Below are 19,746 nucleotides of genomic sequence, written 5' to 3'. Positions count from 1 at the left end.
CTTGCTCCTGGAAACTAATGATTTTGGTGAGAATCTCAGCTTTCAGGGTTTTTTTTAAAGGTATGTTTTGAGCCCCCATGATTGCAGAAATAGCTGGAAAATGAACGAGGAGTACTGGCGGCAGCTTAGAGACTAACAAATTTATTTGGGCATAAGCTTTTGTGAGCTAAAACCCACTTCATCAGATGCATACAATGGAAAATACAGTTGGAAAATATATATATATATTCTATGTATAGAGAACATGAAAAAATGGGGTTGCCATACCAACTCTAACGACATGATCAATTAAGGTGGGCTATTATCAGCAGGAGAAAAAAAATGTTTGTGGTGATAATCAGGATGACCTATTTCAAACAGTTGACAAGAAGGTGTGAGTAACAGTAGGGGAAAAATTAGCACGGGGAAATAGTTTTTAGTTTGTGTAATGAGCCATCCACTCCCAGTCTTTATTCAAGACTAATTTAATGGTGTCCAGTTTGCAAATTAATTCCAGTTCTGCAATTTCTCACTGGAGTCTGGTTTTGAAGTTTTTTTTTTTGAAGAATTGTGACTTTTAGGTCTGTAATTGAATGTCCAGGGAGGCTGAAGTGTTCTCCAACTGGTTTTTGAATGGTATAATTCTTGATGTCTGATTTCTGTCCATTTATTCTTTTGCATAGAGACTGTCTGGTTTGACCTGTGTACATGACAGAGGGACACTGCTGGCATATGATGGCATATATTACATTGGTTCACAATTCCAGGCCAATGGGGGCTGTGGAAAGCAGCAGCCAGCACATCCCTCTGCCCACACAAGTTCCTGCAGCCCCCATTGACCTGGAACGGCGAGCCACACGGCCAGTGGGAGCTGCGGTCGGCTGAACCTGTGGACACTGTAGATAAACAAACTGTCCCGGCCCACCAGTGGTTTTCCCTGATGGACCGCATGCCAAAGGTTGCCGATTCCTGATCCAGAGGAAGTAAAAGTCATAACAATGTTTCTGCGGATGAACCTGTGGGAGGATCATTAACTGGGTCAGGCTAGCAGCACACATTTTTGCACTAACAGCTGTTTTACAAAGCCCTCCCTGGTAATCTGTCGTGTGAAAATCCATTGTGTTCTCCTTATAATACCCTTACTAACAGCTTTGCAGCATATTTCATGTGATAGAATGCATGTGCATTACTAATGATGCAGTGTCTAAAAACTGGGTTAAAATACATGTCCAACACAGTTCCTCCATCTGGTTTTGAGCACAGAGGGCAAGCAGTGTGGGTGGGGCCGAAATGGTTTAAAAAACCATACTTGACTAAAATTTGATCCCCTTCACACTGGCCAATTATCTGTACTGAGAATTGACTTAGTGAGGCTACTTTTCAGCATGGGTTTCACACACAGTTCCAGCTGCAGAAAAGGTAACATAACATATGTAGTTGGTATTATAATTAGAGTATTTTCTATGCCAGTGAAAATTATTGTCAAGCTCTGCTTTTCTCTGGCAGAAAACAGAGATAATTGTATTAAAAAGTGTTACATAAAATAAATAACTACCCTCAGAATGGCAGCAGGGAAAGGGGGAAGTTAGATGTAAAATGGTGCCTATTGCACAGAGTTGGAAGTAAAGGTACAAGAAGAATTAAGAGGGTAGAGCATATCTCCTGTAGGTAAACAAACCCTTAGGTCATCTTTCTTACAATTTACCTACAGATATTATATGCTGTTTGGTGGTATATGGATACTGTGGTCAAAACTCAAATTTGGGTGCCCATTATTGCCAAGTCCAAACATTCCGAAATCGTGAGCCAGCATTCCACCTCCTCCCTGCCGTGTCCCCTCCCACCCCAAAATAATGAGACTGGTTTATTTTTTTTCCAATCATAATAATTAAAAATAGGAAATATTGAGTTCTTTTCATTTGCTTTTTGTTTTTTGAGCCTTTAAGTGTCAGATTTTCAAGCCTTTCTCTGCAGTCATGAGGAGAAGACGTTTGTTATGAAAGCGGAATTGCATGACTCCAAGAGCCCTGAGGCTTTAAGAAAATACTGAATATCATGAGACTCACAATAAAATCACAAGAGCTGGCAACATTGAGCAGTCCCCCTAAACTCAGTGGGACTGTTCGCATGCATAAAATTACTCGTGCATAAGTGTTTGTGGGATCAGGGCCTAAGTTGGTTTCTGATATTTGGATACATCTCTTTGGTATATGTAAGATACAAGAATCTTTTTTTTAATGTTTTGGAAGCTGTAGGGATTCTTTGAGGCATAGTATTTGAAAAAAGTCTTGAATCTCTGGGTAGAAGATGTCTAAGAAAGAAGTATTGTTAGGGTCATCTGAGTAGTGGCATAAAGGCATGTGTCCTACCTTTTGGATTGGGTATGAATTGCCAGGTAGTTATATTTTTCTAACCTTTTGCTATTTTTATTACTTATTGCTGGGTAACCATATGTTTTGTAGTTTAACAGCAATACATACAAATTCAAGTATGTATTTGCTGCTAATGACCATTTTGTTAATTACTGATCCCCTTGGTTTTGGCTCAGCCTGTACTACTGACCAATTTCCAAGGGATTATTGTTTGATTATATCTGCCATTCAGTGATTTGCATGGTCAACTGTTTAATATCTGCATTCAGACTGTGAACGTTATAAAAGCTGCAGGGTTTTTTTTTTTGTTATTGCCTTTAATTCAGTAAGCTCTCAGCCTGGAGGTAATTCAGCTGTCCCTAAGAGGAACATGAGTGTAATCTCATACTTGCACAAATCATTCATGTAATATATATATATATATATATATATATATATATATATATAAAAAATAAAATTACATTCTCTCCTTCACTATCATACTACTTGCTCCCAGAATTGCGTCAGGAAGAAAGAGATAATTTAGCTTTTGTACTCCGCAGCTGCTATTTTATTCTGCAAAAAATAAATCTTACTGGCCAGGTACAGTAGGAAGATGTGTTAACTTGAAACCGTTAGATAAAGGATTCAGTTTAAAGATTTATTTTTAATGTTCTTCCACTTCTGCTTTCTTCTACCATTTTTCCTCCTCCTTTCCTACATCTTCTCTCCTTAATTCTCTGAGGTGCAAAACTGTTCAGGAGGTAGATTGTCATTTTATTTTACAGCACAATTTTCCTCCTCTTGCAAAGGAGCTTGTGTTAGTTCTACAATAGAAATGTGTAGAAAGCTACCTGAGGTTTATGCAGCTCTTGCATTACTTGTTTTCAAAGTCATATAAACAAATAATGGAAGTTCAGGCATCTATTTTTGATCAAAAGCTATCACCTTTCAAACTGTCCACAGGCTGTATCCATAACCATGATGAGAATGCTCATAATGGAGTACTGAGGATCTGGGAAGAGAAGTGGTACACCACTCTGACATAAGAACATGAGAATGGCCATACTGGATCAGACCAAAGGTCCATCTAGCCCAGGATCCTGTCTTCAGACAGTGGCTAATGCCAGGTGCTTCAGGGGGAATGAACAGAACAGCTAATCATCAAGTGATCCATCCCCAGCTTCTGGTATGTTCTGTGGGCCAAATTTTGCTGTTGGTTATGCATTATACAGCTCCTATAGACTTCAATAGGAACTGCTTGAGTATACTAGTGGCATAATTTGGCCTTTTGATTTAGGAAGAGTGAAGGAGTTTATTTAAAATAAACCTAAATGCCTTTAAAAAAAAAAATCCGCTGATGATTAGCAGCATTGCTGAGAATGAAAATGTATATCAGTTCAACAAAACTGCATTTAAAATTCCCGAAAAACTAATTGTGCTCTGCGATGCACATTCATATCACACATTAAAACAAGCTGCAGTGGCATGAATGCATCTGAGAGAAACATTTGTCTGAATGTTATGCTAGGGAGGGAGCTTTTCTTCATTGGGTACTTCTTGGTCTGAGATCTCAGCTTGCATATGCTGATAGTTTTATTTTCATGTTTGCCAATAAAAACAAATAGCTACATGACAGCCAGTTTCAGGATGAAACCCCGAGGCAGTTTGCGTGAGTGAAAGACAAGAAAGTCGAGCAGTATTTTAAAAAGAAGAAGGAAAAAAAGTAATATCTATAATCAGGAGTCTCAGCATGAATTCTTAGGTGGTGAAAATCATTCTTTGCCACTTCGCAAGAGAGGTTTCAATCCCATTGCCATGTCAATTGCCAACATTGTTGCAGGAAGCACAGTCAGCACTTCAGCATAAAGCCACTGAAACAAAACAGTAAGCCAGATAGTATGCTGTCCCAAAGACTGGAGGGTTGAGGTCACCAAGGTCAAGCCCCTAATAAGGGAGTGTTTTAATTGGTTTCTGTTCTTCTCCCTCATCACCCCCATGCAAGCCGTAGGCCTTTGCTAGGTCATGTGCTGGGATTATGAAGCTGTATGGAGAAAACTGCAATTATACAAATATCGTCATTACTGTGACACATTACAGATAGGAGGAGCACAGGGCCTCTACTGCCAAGTAATCCTGTAAATTGCTTAAAATAACAACAGAGCACTATGCACATTTTTCATCCATTGTCGGACTGAAATAAATAGGTCTTTCTTTAACATGCCTAATCCTGCTAAACAGTACAAAATCCTATTACTCAATGAATTATAAATCCTGCTTCAGCACCTCATTTGTCCTGGAGTGTTTCATTGTGAAAAACAGAAATTCAATACCTCATTTTATTCACACAATCCCCAGCATGACCGATTTCCCCCCCACCACCACCATTACCCTCCTTTAATGTTGGTGGTTCTCTATAAGGTTTACTCTACTATTCCTCTGAATTCTTGTGTGGAAAATAAGACAGCATTAGCCTGTTTAAGAACCAGCCTCCTGGTTCTTTCACTTACTTTCTCACTGTGGTGAATTGGAAGGTAATACAACACAGATTTAAGCCCTTGGGATCTTAACTTTATGATGGATGTATATTGGGTTGTATTTATTCTTCAGGGGAACACTTACTACAATTTAGTGTTTTACTGTTTTCCCACGCCAGGGAATGAAGAGGTTCTGATCATTTCTTAAAAAGTTAGCTTTACACTCACATAGATGAGCTAGATACATGACCAATGATCTTTGAGATATAAGAGTGCCAACCGCAACTCTCAAGGATAATAGTCCTTATAGTTCTGTTTGTTTTATTGTAAAGGAGAAGTCCCATGTGAGATGCCCAAATTTTGCTCCATTAAAGGCCTGCTTGGGCAGCTGGCCAAGATCTTGAGAGCTGCATCAAATCTGCATAAATTATGGACGACTGCCTATCAACCCTTACAATTAATAACATGGAAGTGTAGCTGGCAGAGACTACAGCTTCCGCCATGCAATGCTCCATCCTGATCCCAATATTGACCCATGAATAGTCAGTGCAGGCAGCACCTTCGTAATGACTTCAGCAGTTGCAGGCCATAAGGGGACAGTAATTCAGCTAATTCTGGTGTAATGAGAACATAATGGAACATAATGGAACATAATGGAAGAGGCGAGGATTGATGTGGTTTCAAAAGAGATGTTTTTTTTAAAAAACCAAACAGAACCCTTATGAAAACCAGTGGAATTATACCAGGAATAAATTTGACTCACTATCTTGAGTTTACAAAGATTAGGATCAGACCTTGTGGGAGAATGCAAATGTGGATGAAAGGGTGAGAAGTCTCCCTTCCTTGCATCCCTGCATAGGGCCTTGGCGCAATCCCAGACACTGCTCCCTCCTAGTGTGCTAGCGGGCTAATCAAATGGGGCAGAACTGACCAGACACACAATAGGAAGGGGGAGTGGAAGCACAGCACCCATTGGCAGGTCAACAGGGCTACAGCTAAAGCGTTCACGGAAGCATCAGGAGGAATTCTAGCTGAGTCAGACAGAATTCCTTGTGGGCTCTGCTGCTGCAGCTGGGTTTCTGCTCTCCCCTCTTACCCTCCTTTCTCTTCCCCCCACCAGTCATGCCTCTGGCTGTAAAAGCCATAATCTAACCCTTGTTTTTGAAAGATTGTGTACAGTAAATATTTTAAAACCTTTCCCAATCCAGTCTGAAATCAGTTTTGTTTTCTTACCATTGCCAGTATTTAAGACTTAGTAGTTGAATAAAGTTGTTGTAAATTTAACCATGCTTTATCAACTTCATTTTTATGGTGCATCTCAGTATTTCTGGTGTTTCCAGCTCTGTGTCTGTTTTTTTTTAAGGTTTATTGAGCAAAGCATTCTATTAGTTTTAATTAGCACATTTTCCCCCAGATGTAATACTTTTAAAGATAGCTTTTCAATTTTGGTTCTCTGCTCTCTATGAAACCTAATACAAGAACTTCGCACATGTATTTTGCTCAGAAAAATAAGTTCTGTGCATCACATAATTGTAAATCAAACCAGTTAGTAGCCTGGTACTGTTGGCTTCAAAAGTTCTCCAACATTTTCTACCTACAACCAAAATCCACTTTTTTCTATCATGGTTTCCTATTCTAGAATCCTTGGCACTGTCTCCCTCTAAAATAAATAAATAAATTTAAATACATCCAAAGCTGTAGTAACAGAGAATAATTTGCTAATACAATTAAGTTCTTTTCCCCATATGTAGCAAGGCAGACAATTTCATGCAGTGCATGTTAATGTTACTGAGCCCTAGTCTACACTGGGGGGAGGGGATCGATATAAGTTACGCAACTTCAGCTACGTGAATAATGTAGCTGAAGTCAACTTACTTAGATTGACTTACCATGGTGTCTTCACCGCGGGGAGTCGACTGCTGCCGCTCCCCCGTCGATTCTGCCTGCGCCTCTGGCGAAGCTGGAGTACAGGAGTTGACAGGAGAGCACTCGAGGGTCTATTTATTGCATCTAGACTAGATGCAATAAATCGATCCCTTCTGGATCGATCGCTGCCCGCCAATCTGGTAAGTAGGAGAGACATAGAAGCCACACTAAAATGGATCATTTAAACAGTCTTTGGGGTAAATCCTTTCCCTTGCCCTCTGGTGTGGGGAGTTCCTATATGCAGTAGAATCGTTGCAGTTTTGCTCAGATTGGGAAGAGTGGGAGATGATCTGGGGTACTTGTGGAGACACTGAGCCACTATAGAGCACAGTTTGGGTATGGAGCAGCCTCACTGACCCACATTTAATGTCATTGCTTCAGTTTTAATTCACTTCTGTCTGGTTTCAAGGCAAAATCTTGTGAAAATTCACCTTTGGACACTGTGTATCTCTTTGACTTTGTGAAAACTCTTATATACCTGAGACACCTTCTAGGTTCTCTGTCACTGGAAATTTTAGAGATCAAAATTTTGTCCTCTAAAGCTTTGTAGGTCAGAAGTTTTGTCATCAAAATATTTAGATAACACAGCTGTTTGATGAGTAGTAGATTGATCAACAAATATATTATAGTAACCTCAACATACAATCTTGGCATAGTTCTGAACAATGTAAATATTTAATATTCTGAAATAAAGAGAAAATAAATTACAGCTTTCAGAACTGTTTATGGATGCCCATAATTATGGATTTTCAGACTTTCACAAAAAAAGAATGTTTGTATATAAGTGGCCAAAAATCATTAGGATTGTGTGTGTGTGTGTGTGTGTGTGTGTGAGAGAGAGAGAGAGAGAGAGAGAAAACCAATGTCTCTTTAAAAGAAATCTTTGCCACATAAACAATTCTTTGCCACATGAACAATTCTGACCCATATAAACAGTTTCTGAAAAGTCATCACACACACAAAAATCTGCTATACAAGTTGATAAAAAAAAAATTCAGGCTGGTATATCTTTCTGCTAAAAAATTAAGAGTAGAAGATAGGTATCTATATAAGCCTGATAACAGAACTTTGTTACAAATTTAACTATAGAGTCACAATGGGGATCTCAAGTAAATAAATGTAAATGTATTTATTTAACGTTTGCCATCTCTGACAAGAATGCGATTTTCTTCCGTTGTTACTTTATTATGTATATAAAGCTTATTATTTATATTGCACATGGTGCTTTACAGGCAAAAATTACAGATTCCTATTCAAAAGAATTTACAGTCTAAGGCCTTTATACCTGCAAGTACTTCCACTCATGAATAAAGATGGGCAAATAAACGATGTTTTGAGTTCACTGGCAGTTCAGAAAAATGAAAAAATTGTTTGGTTCAATTTTAACACAAACCGATTTTTTTTTAAAATTTTCAGTGAATTAAAAAATTTGGGAAATTTCATTTCAGGTTGACAAAATGTTAGTAAAATACTTGAACAGTCATTGTGCGAGAGAGAGAGAGAGACTCTATAGCTCAGTGGTTAGGGCACTCAAGAGAGGGAGGACATCTGGGTTTCAGTCCTTGCTCCAATTAGTAGTTTAATTATTTATACAAAGTGGAATAGCTTCAAGTAGAAGAGTCTGAGAAAAACCTACCCTAGAATAGCCTATAGCGCAGTGCTTAGAGTATTTCTTTGGTATATCTGGGGGACTTGGATTTAAGTCCCTGCTCTGTGCTAAGGATTCAAACCTGAGTCTATCACCTCCCAGATGAGTTCCCTAACCACTGGGTTATAGGGGAATGGCACGAGCTCCGCCTTGGTTTAGTGAATGGCTCCTGCATCTATAAATAAAAGGTTTGTCACACTTCAAAAATGGAAATGATTTGTTTTGGAATTGTCAAAACAGTTTGCTGAGACATTTCTGGAAGTTTCTTTTTTTTGTTTTGACTGAAACAATTCATTGAAACCAACATGAATTCATGAAATGTTTCAGTCATCCGAAATCTGCATTTTTTTGCCAAGTATATAATATCTGTAAGCTGAAAAATTTCACTCATCTCTAATCATGAGAAATTTTACACATGTGAAGCAGTCCCCTAGAACTCAGTGGGACTACTCATATTATAAAGGTATTCATGGTATAGGTGTTTGCAGGATTGGGACCCAGATGAGCAGCAAAACATGCAGAATTGACAGAGCACAAGCGAGGTGTGGGATCTAGGAGGAACAATCGAGAACACAATTAGGGACAAGATATAGACAGGACCGAGGCGCACGGGCCTTGAAATGAGGATGGAGGTGAAATTCTTCACTAAAAGAACTCTTTGTTTCTCATTTCCCTGTCACAATGTTTGTGGATTCATTGTGATAGGTTTTCTTTTTTCTTTTTATTTAGTCTGTGCACTGTATTCCAGTCAGTAGAAAAGTGCCGTTTCAGTGCCACTGCTGCAGTGAACCAGAAAAAAGCCTTTGTTTTCATAACATGTTAAATTGTATTCTTTAAATTCTTCCTTGAGTCTATTAAATTTAAACACAAAAAAAGTCTCTCATAATCCCAACATGCAATAATTTGGAGTGATTGGCAGCCTCTGCTCAAAAGAGGCCCTAAAACTAATACCAAGAGTTTTTGCAGGTCAGGACTGAGGTTCATTTACAGACCTATGTAGGCGCCCAGGACTATAATGATAATAGGGGGTGCTGTAAGGCAGCGAAGTGATGCACTGACAAAGCAGTGAGAAAGCCCGAGGAATGAACTAGCAGGGAGCACTGTAGGTCAGAAATAAGATATTGGCAAAACTGTTTGGGAGCCCCAGGAGTGAAACAGCAAAGGCTGTCACAGGTCAGGACTGAGGTATTTGGGCAGAGCTGTGTGGAGACGCAGGATTTTGTGGGGCGGGGGTAGAGATAATTGGTGTTGGCGCAGAAGAGCCTGCCTTGCTTTTGTCCATGATTTTAGTCCTGCACTTTAATGAGCAATAACTTTACTCTCAAATATGGGAAAATATTATTTTTCAAAAAGCCTAAATCTACGATCTGCTAATGTTGTTTGAAATATGGGGAAAAGGTGATACCACAAATTGTATTGTGATTAGCTTTTATGCTGTCATGTGAATATTGGTTTGAAAAGCAAAGTGTAACCCTAGTTTTTGGAAGCTTTTTGGAGGGTTGAGGTTACCCTTAAACTCCATGGCAAACTAGACTCCACAAACGCACAACAAAAGAAGCAGTCTGAACTTAGCTTCCCTTGGGGCTTGAAGCAATAGCTAATAAATAGACTGAAGTCTTGGGTAACCTACTAAACTCTGCTAATTCTTACAGTAATGCACATACAATATTTATGAGGTGACCCATAAGTGCTAAAATGGTATAGTTGTACTTTCCAGTAATCCATGTAAGAGAGAGCACAAAGTTCAATGCTTCCTGTACACAGATTTTTGCCTGGAATTCCAATGAGGAGCTTACGAATATTTGTCTGAGCTCATCATTGAAGTACTAGCAAACGATGCTGCAGGGCAGAATGAAAGAGTTTATAAAAAAGGAATTTAAGAAGTTGTACAGTCTGATCTAGAACTACGTGAATATTACCACCATCCCACCGCCCCTAAAACAATTATTTGGGAATCTTTAATTTTTTAAAATTCACATTGACTGTGTCGTAGCATTTGTGTTTGTTTTTCACTAGTATTTTATCAAATCTTTTTACCTGCAGGAATGTTTGTTGAACCAAGTAACGTCAAGTGAATACTGTGAACTATTTGAGGAAAGGAAATTGGAAATTGATAAGATTTAATTGTACAGAAAACCTGATTCCAGAGAGTTATGCTCATCCAATTGGGCTGTAAGCATATCATGACCTATATAGCCAATCCTATATAAACTTGTGAATATCTAATTCTTGAAGCAGTGCTCACAAAATGTTTGCTCTGAGTAATCTAGTATAATTCTTTTATTATTTTTTGTATTATTGTAGCAGCTGGGGGCCAGAACTGAGATCACCTCCATTGTGCTAGGCACAGTAGAAACATAGGAAGACACAATCTGCATCCCAAAGAGCAAATCTAAATAGACAAACAAAAGAGTGGGACAAAGTATTGTGGCCTTATTTTGATGGATCAGCAGACATGGTACAGAGATATTAAATGACTTGCCCAAGGTCACAAAAGAAATCTATGGAAGAGAGAATAATTGAACCATTCTCCCTTTCCAGTCAAGAAACTTTATCCATAAGACCATCCTTCCTGTATTTCGTGTCTGTGTGTGTCTATGTGTGTGTGTGTGTGTGTGATTTACTTCAGACTATGGTTTCCTTCAATTCATAGGCTGAAATATAGTCATCAAATTATTTTGAGCAATGAACATATTAGAAATGTTGATGTTTGGAAATTATTTGCATATAGAAATAAAACAGCTATATTCAATGAATACATTGTTCATTGCATATCATTCACCTTGTGTTCATTTAATAGTTTGTTAGTGCAACGAAGACATTTCCAGCAATGTTCCTTCTACATTGTAATTCATCTTCATCCTGAAGGTTTATTTTCTTTTAGCAGTCTTTAAATCTTGATACTTTTCAACTAGATTTTATGGAATATATTCAATTGCTTTTTCTTAGCAATGATAATCCTTAGCATGTTGCCACCATGAATAGATTCTGTAAAATACTGGATTAATGGAAATCCTCCCCACTACCTTCTTTCTCAGTTGCTTTGGACACCATAGTCAAACTACCTGTCACTCAGGCCCGTAATCTGAGTGTCATCTTCAACTTGGACTTCTCTCTAGGTCCTCAGAATTCAGGCTATGTCTAAATCTCACTGATTCTTTCTGTATAATAACTCTAAGGACTTTTCCACAAAGCCAGTTAGTGCACCACAAGCTGAGGTATAAATCTACAGCGCTCTAGCCTGCCACACATTAAGTCACCATGTGAACCCAGTTATTGTGCACTAAAAGTTCTGTAGCGCACTTTGACCTAACAGCCAGCAGAGCAAGATAGAGTGAGCTGCATGTTTACTCCCCAGCTCAGCACTCTCTAAATTAGTGTGTGGACAACCTCTGAGATACAGCTTCCTAACTCATGTTCAGGATCTCATCATCTGACATCTTGATTACTGCAATAACCTCCTCTCTTTATTTTTCCTTGACAAATGCAATTTTGCTCCACTCATAATGCTGCTGCAAAGATCATTTTCCTAGCCCTTCATTTTGACCATTTTACCCCTCTCTTTGCATCCCTCCATGGGGTCCCACTTCTCTAGTGCATCAGACAAAGCTGCTTGTATTCACTTTCAAGGCTTTTCAAGACCTAGCCCCGCCCTACCCATCATCTCTCGTTCAGAATCAAAAAGTTGACTCCAACCTCTGATCGGCCCACGATGCCAGCCTCTGTCACCCTCAAACAAGCACCTTCATGGTTTCTCCTGCTGAAACAACTCCCTGTCATACTAATCAATATTGTTTTCATCTTTTCCCCTATCTCTTTGTCTGTCTGTATCCATCTGGTCCCTTTTTTTTTTTTTTTTAATAGATTGTAAGCTCTGGAGCAGGGACCATCTTTTCGTTCTGTGCTTGTATGGCACCTAGCACAATGGGGTCCTGATCCATGACTAGGGCTCCTAAGGTGCTATGTTAATACAGTTAATTAAAATATCAGCTAAAGAAGCCAAACAGTTTGTTTGGTTGATACATTGAGGGGATTTAAAAAGTTCCTTCTACTTCTAGACACGTTCAACATTCTAGGAATATTCACTATTTTAAGTACAGGAATGTGGGGGATCAATGTAGAACTTAAGAGACTTTCTGTGCGTGGGATATTCCCCAGGGCCATCTTTAGTATGTATCTGCCCTACCTGTAGAGCACTGGAGTGGTGTAAAAGTTTGTGGATTAACTGAGAATCAGGGCCTCTCTATGCCCGGCTCTTACCTCTAACAAGTCTCCAGAGTTCTGAGAGTTTAGGGATCTGAACCCCTGGGCAATCACATAGGAGGGCAAAACCTGGCTCATAATGGAAGGATTCCAGGGAAATTCTATAAATTGAAAGCCACAAAATTTCTAACACCCCCCCTCCACCATGGGAATGATCTGTATTAGGGGAGCATGAGGTCTAAGAATGAAGCAATCTAAGATGGAACAGAGCCTTTAAGAAAATGGAACAAATGACTATACATAGCTTTATAATTTAATTTGTAATGAAAACAGGCAATTAAATATGAAAATTATATAAAATGAAGACACTTTTTTCAGCATTTGTTTTAGCAAAGGATTTATTTAAATAGTTGTAAACTGTAAATATTAAAAACTTTTTTATATTTAGCAAGATCACTATAAATGGTTTAAAACATTAATTGATAGACAAAGATAACCATGTTTATCATTGCAAATTAACACTCCATGGGCCACATTATAGCTATGTGCACATTTTCCATCAGCTTTTTGTGCCTGCTGTGCCACGTTGATTTACTGTGCTAATCCTGAAGAATTCACACCTCATTATGTCATTCTTTGTCTGGGCAGCACACAAGCTTTTAAAGATACAATATGCTGGCTGTATTATACCTTGCCACAAAAGGCACTGGAAAAATTATTTTAATTTCTTTAAGATTTTGTATTTTTGTAGCCTCAACAAATAGTTAACCACATGCTTGACCTTCTTCTGGTCCCCTCAGTATGTAAGCAGAGAATATGTCATCCGACTCAGCAAAGGACTTAAGTACATGCTTAACTTTAAGCATGTGAGTAGTTCCATCTCTATTCAGAAAAAAATGCTTTATTACATGCATAAGTGCTTTGCTAAGTAGGGAGGAAGTAACTCGCGTGCTTAAGTGCTATGTTGAATCAGTGCCTACATGACTACAAGTGGTGCTGTATCACAGCCCAGTCCATTTTGCATTGATACTGTTAGATTCTGCACTTTGCAGTCCTAAGTTGAAAACAGTAGAATGTAAATATACAGATAACAGGAAATAGTATGTAGTGTAAGATAGTTCAAACGCATTCAAACAAAGACATGGCAACTGTGTGTCACTGCCCTATCTACTGTAAACATTCTGTGGTTCTGCAGAGATGTATAAATCCCAAATGCAGACAGTGTTCAGTGCATTATTGTCAAGACTTATATAGATCCCAGGCTCTGTCAGGTTAATCATTTTCTTTAAAGTTGATGGGCAGCACAGAGAGGCTCACATGCTGTGCATAGTTTCGTTTATTAAAATCTTTTTTGCTGACATTACTAACAGTTTGCCAAAATTTAATATCTCTACTGACATTTATCACACATGCTTTTTAATAAACCACTTACAACAATTGTATAGGAAGGATGCTTCCCAACTAAATAGTGATCATTAGATGCATTCCATACATATGACGTCCAATTTGGAAAGGATCTGCTTTAAGAAGTAATAGATTGAAAACATTCATGAATATATGGAGTCCTTTTAATGGATTTTTGATCTAAAATGGATTATGGCCATATACATGTCAGAACTATGAGTCTGTATTGTAATTCAAGCCGCTGAACCCAATGGCATGACTCATGTGCTGAAAGTTAGGAATGTGTACATTTGCAGGATTGGGTCTTAACCCGTTATCTGTTGTTACATATGGTATATTGGTATCTGGGGTCTTTTCTTCTCCTTTTTTTTTTCTTGTACTCTGTAAAAATCCAATAAACTGTTTCAAACTTAGGGGTTCAGGAGGAAAAATATCATCTAACATATGAATCGAAACACTGTTAAAGTATTTGTCACTCAGTAATCTCAGCAAACCTCAGGCTTTTGGTGCTGTTTCCCATTTAACTTATTTACTTTTAAAACTTTAAGATCATTTTTCACCTAAGCTAATAATAAGCAGGAAAACTGATTAAAGTTAGTGCTCATGTAGTGATATACTCCATGTCAATGTGCATTATAATTCTCCTAAATGTTTGCTTTCAACATAAAGTCTATTCATATAGAATATCCTTTCCCATGTGAATGGCATAAGTAAGGAATACATCTAATGATCAATATGTGTATTACATACTGCTTATGTATATTACACCTAACATACTATGTTAACAGAATAGAATTAAGATTGCAAGGTCAAATTCTCAAAAGTAGGAAATGCTAGAATTAAGGTTTCCTGTGGGGAAAAACATAGTATGTGATCATGTAATTAAACCTGCATCATAATGCATATGCACAGGGGGATGGGGACAAATGAAGGTTGCACAGGCAGCCTTAATTCTGGCATTTCCTAACTTTTGAGTGTTTGACTTGGCAACCTTAGGAATGTTCTTTTAACATCGGTCCCTTTATTAGAAATTTCCTGGGTGTTTAAAAAAAAACAAACTTAAAAACAGGAAATTTCCTCATTTGGCATCATATTGATAGCCACATGGGTCATCTGCAGAACTGGAAACTTTAGATCTACCTCACAGACCTCTGCTACTTAAGCTAATGGAGTAACTGATAGCAGTTGTAGGTTGTCAGCCTCCATGTGGACCAGTACTAGAGGAGGAATGAGGCACATATTCTGGCAATAGGTCTCATGGGTCTTTCTGATAGCAGAGGAATGGTGAGACTAAGGAATCCTGGTTTCCATTGCAGGCTCTGGAGAGGATGCCTTCTAGTGAGAACAGACTTTTCTGCCCATTCCTCCAAAGCTTGACCCTGTCTGCCCCATACATTTTAACCTATCCCAGTCCTGTCTCTTCCCCATCTCTAGCTCCTCATCGCAGTCCCATTCTCCTCATCTAGCTAATCCTAATTTGTATTCCTCAGACTTCTCATCCCTGTTCCGTTCTCCTTGCCTCTTGGCTGCTTATCCTTCCACCGTCCCAGTCACATTCCCCCTCCCCACTGGCTCTCACTCCCAATCTTCCTCTCTGTAATCCTTATTGAGTCTGTGTCCCCCCCAATCTCTTGGCCCAGCCAGTCCCAATTCTCCTCTTGTACCCTGGCTCTTCATCAGATCTGTCTCAGTGCCTCCTCCCACCACTGGTTTCCAGTCTCCATCCTGCCCCCAACTCTCATTTCCACTCACTGCTAACCTCCAGTCCCATTGTCATCTGACCCTCCCCTGGCTCCTTGACCCAATCTTCATCACCCTTACCAGTCTGCCTCTTATCTCCTCTCATTCAAATCAGGCAGCTTCCTCCTCTGTATTACCGGAGTCCAGCAGAGGTATCATTTAGTAGGCAGGAAAGACAGCTTCAGTGCCTGGCCCAGCACAGCTAGCAGCATCTTGGAGCTGTGCAGGGACAGTCCTGCTCATCCCCAGGTTGGACCATTCCCAGTGGAGATGTAATCTTCAAGGAATTTAACTTTAAAGATCTAGCAAATCTTTACTGAGCATCTGGAAACTGTGATCTCCAAAACTGGGAGGATTTTCACAGGGATGACAAAAAGTACAGCCCTGACACAAAGACCAACTCCTTGCCCATTTCAGGTTCCTGCTCAAAAGCATGGAGGTATGGGAGCTTTTCAAAGGAAAGATCATCCAAATTTTTTAACGTGAGCAAAACAATGTATTTTCCCCTGACCTGTTTCTTGGGCTATTTTGTCTAGGGCTATGTATTAATTGCAGTTAACTCACACAATTAACTCAAAAAAATTAATCACGATTAATTGCACTGTTAATAAGATACCAACTGAAATTTATTAAAGATTGTGGATGTTTTTCTACATTTTCAGATATATTGATTTCAATTACAACACAGAATACAAAGTGTGCAGTGCTCACTTTATATTATTATTTTTATTACAAATATTTTCACTTTAAAAATGATAAACAAATGAAATGGTATTTTTCAATTCACCTTATACAAGTTCTGTACAAGATCGCAGCTCACACTGGCTGTAGTTTGCCTCTGCAGGCCAATGGGGGCTGCTGGAAGCAGCGGCCAGTAAGTCCCTTGGCCCATGCCGCTTCCAACAGCTCCCATTGGCCTGGAGCAGTGATCCGCAGCCAGTGGGAGCTACGATCGACTGGACCTGTGGACAGGGCAAGTAAAGAAACCAGCCCTCCCCTCCCCTCCAGGGGCTTTCCCTACACAAGCGGTGACCCCAGTTTGAGGAACACTGTGCTAGTGGCATCTGACTCAGATAATGAAAATGAACGTGCATTGGTCCACACCACCTTGAATCATTATCAAGCAGAAATTGTCATCGGCATGGACGCATGGACTCTGTAATGGTGGTTGAAGCATGAAGGAACATATAAATCTTTAATGCATCTGGCACATAAATATCTTGCAATGCCCGCTACATCAGTGCCATGCAAATGCCTGTTCTTACTTTCAGGTGACATTGTAACAAGAATCAGGCAGCATTAGCTCTTGCAAATGTAAACAAACTCGTTTGAGCCATTGGCTGAACAAGAAGTAGGACTGAGTGGACTTGTAGTCTCTAGCATTTTGCATCGTTTTATATTTGAGTTCAGTTATTTTTTTGCACATAATTCTGCATTTGTAAATTCAACTTTCATGATAAAGAGATTGCACTACAGTACTGGTATTAAGTAATTGAAAAATACTATTTCTTTTGTTTTTTACAGTGCAAATATTTTAAATCAAAAATAATAATGTGAAGTGAACACTGTAAACTTTTTATTCTGTGTTGTAATTGAACTCAATATATTTGAAAATGTAGAAAATATCCAAAGCTTTTAAAAGAAACGGTATTCTATTATTGTTTAACAGTGCGATTAATAGTGTGATTAATTTTTTTAATCGCTTGACAGTCCTAGTTTTGTCCAAAAAAAAAAAAAAATCAAAAAACATTCAATTTGAGGCAGGCACCTAGCATGGAAATTTTCAACCCAAATGCTCAGTTTGACAAAGTTATAAGCAACTGAGAACAGATATAATGCAAAGTATTGCACAACATTAATAACAGGTGATGATATCAGCCCTGCCTATAATGTATAGAATGCATTAGTCCTCAAAGTAGATTATTGAATTAGATTAGTGGAATATGGAATTATTATAAAATTCTAAATTACTTTAAACCATTTTTACTGTTTGTTTACTTTAGCTTGATTTTCACTGCCGAGACCTGGCCAGTTTCACATTTCTTTCTCCTGAGTTTCTCTTCCACTCTCTCGAGCAGTAGCACAGTGCAGCGGTTTTCTTTGTTTGTTTGTTTCCACTCCTTTGCAGGAGACTATTTATGCTTTAAAATATTTTGTTCACTTCATTAAAAAAAATCTTGATAACATTTAACTTATTTGTAGTCCTATAGTTAGCTGACACTTTGTATGTGTCTTGTAACCACAATTTTGGGCCCTGATTCAGCACAGCATGGTGAGCACATGCCTAAGTACTTTACTGAATTGGGGCCCTTATGGCTACTTCACTAATGGAAAAGAAGCTCCCTTCTCCCCCATGCATTTAGTGAGTCCAGTAACTTTACTATCAGCTCAATACAAGAGAAGACAAAACTATTCTTTCTGCTCATTTTTAGAAATCAAACTATATAATCATTCATTCTGCCACTGCGATATGAAGTGAAGTTCTAAGTATGAAATTACCCTGTTCCTCTTCCCTCCTGAAGGTCAGGTGTGAGGCATATTAACAGACAGGCAATTAACACTACCTCATTGAGGTATAAAATTATTCTTGTGAACACAGATGAATCAATCATTAATATTAAATGCGCAGTCATTTGATCTAATAATCCCCAAATTTTAAAACTGCACTTGCATTAATTATTAGATTCTTTGTCCAGTATTTGTCAAGTGCTGTATTAGGAAAAAACTATGAATTTTCCTTCCTTCGTTTGCATATCCATTCAAGTATCCAACTCTCACTCTCTATCAGAGATCATCTCCCAGGTCTCAGATGACTTTGGCCAATATTATGCTTTGAAGTAAATTGTTTGATACCTAGTCCCAAAGCATATGGTAGATGACTTTCCTTTGCAGCAAATAGAAGTGAGATTTCAACCTATTCCTCTATTACAGAGTACTTAACATTTAATTCCTTTCTTTGGTTTTCAATTATCAGACCAGGTCTGGGAAGATTAACACACGGGCAGGCTGTTCTTGTAATTAATTGTTTGCTTTTCCTTGGCAGCTTTGCAAATCTGGTCTTTGTCCCATATATTTCATAATGACACTACTGTAAGATGCTTTATGGGCATAGTAGCTAATGTACCATAATGCATTTATCCTTGAGAGACTTTCGCTGGGTTCCAAAGAATAGTCTTGTTAACAGTTACCAGAACAGGGCTGAAGCAGCCCTCCTGATAACCACACATTCTAGACCTCTCACTCTGACTGTTCTCCCTTGCTACTTTCTTGACCTCTCCCATTGCACTTACAGCATGGGTTATTGTAATCGTTCTTACTACAGTAACAAACACTGAAAATTCTCTAATCTATTAGCTATATTTGTTTCTTATCTAACAGTGCCCGTGGTGTCAGTTGTAAACCCAGCGCCCAAGGCCTTCTCTTCCCAAAGCACAGGCCCCTGTAGTTTTGGCGAGAGAGGAATCTTCTTTAGCTGTAACAGACTCAGGGCTTATAGTTGTGGCACACACTTGGGTAGGGCTGACACTGTATCTGGAGGAAGACCATAGTGAACTTAAAATCTAATCAATAAATTGCTCCCCCATGTTTAGGCAAATCTAAGTATCACATATCTGGAGTGACACATGAGCTTAAAATCAAACAATCATGTGCCAGTTGTAACAAATCCACAGCTGAGAAGGGGTGCTATGATTGCCATTTAAACTGCATACAGGAGCCATTAGGCGAGTAAGGTCCAAAAACACAGACATCCTTTAGGATACACCTACAAGCAGCTCCACTCAGTAAGCCAGCTGGTGCATTCTGCACCAGCTTCAGTCTCTGAATGGTTTTAAGGAGTAATCCCATTTAGAGTGCATTGCAATAGTCTACTCTGGAGGTGACAAAAGCATAGACAGCAGTGGCAAGGTCTGCATCCCAAAGGAAAGGTTGCAACCTTCTAGACAGATAAAGACAGTAAAAAAACTGACTAGGTCAGTGATATAATGTGATTGCCAAAGAGCAGCTGGGGAGTCTAAAA

At 38.8% G+C, this 19,746-nt stretch overlaps 1 protein-coding gene across 1 annotated transcript in view; it reads left to right on the top strand.

Moving 5' to 3' along the window:
• LOC116826925 (potassium voltage-gated channel subfamily KQT member 1-like) overlaps positions 1-19,746 on the top strand; it is a 773,346-nt gene that overhangs the window by 381,845 nt on the left and 371,755 nt on the right. The gene's annotated exons all lie outside the window — the stretch shown is intronic.

Source organism: Chelonoidis abingdonii, chromosome 1 (assembly GCF_003597395.2).
Source record: "Chelonoidis abingdonii isolate Lonesome George chromosome 1, CheloAbing_2.0, whole genome shotgun sequence".
NCBI classification, from domain to species: Eukaryota; Metazoa; Chordata; order Testudines; family Testudinidae; genus Chelonoidis; species Chelonoidis abingdonii.
The sequence above is the reverse complement of the archived record's forward strand: the minus strand, read 5'-3'. Positions and strand labels throughout refer to the sequence as shown.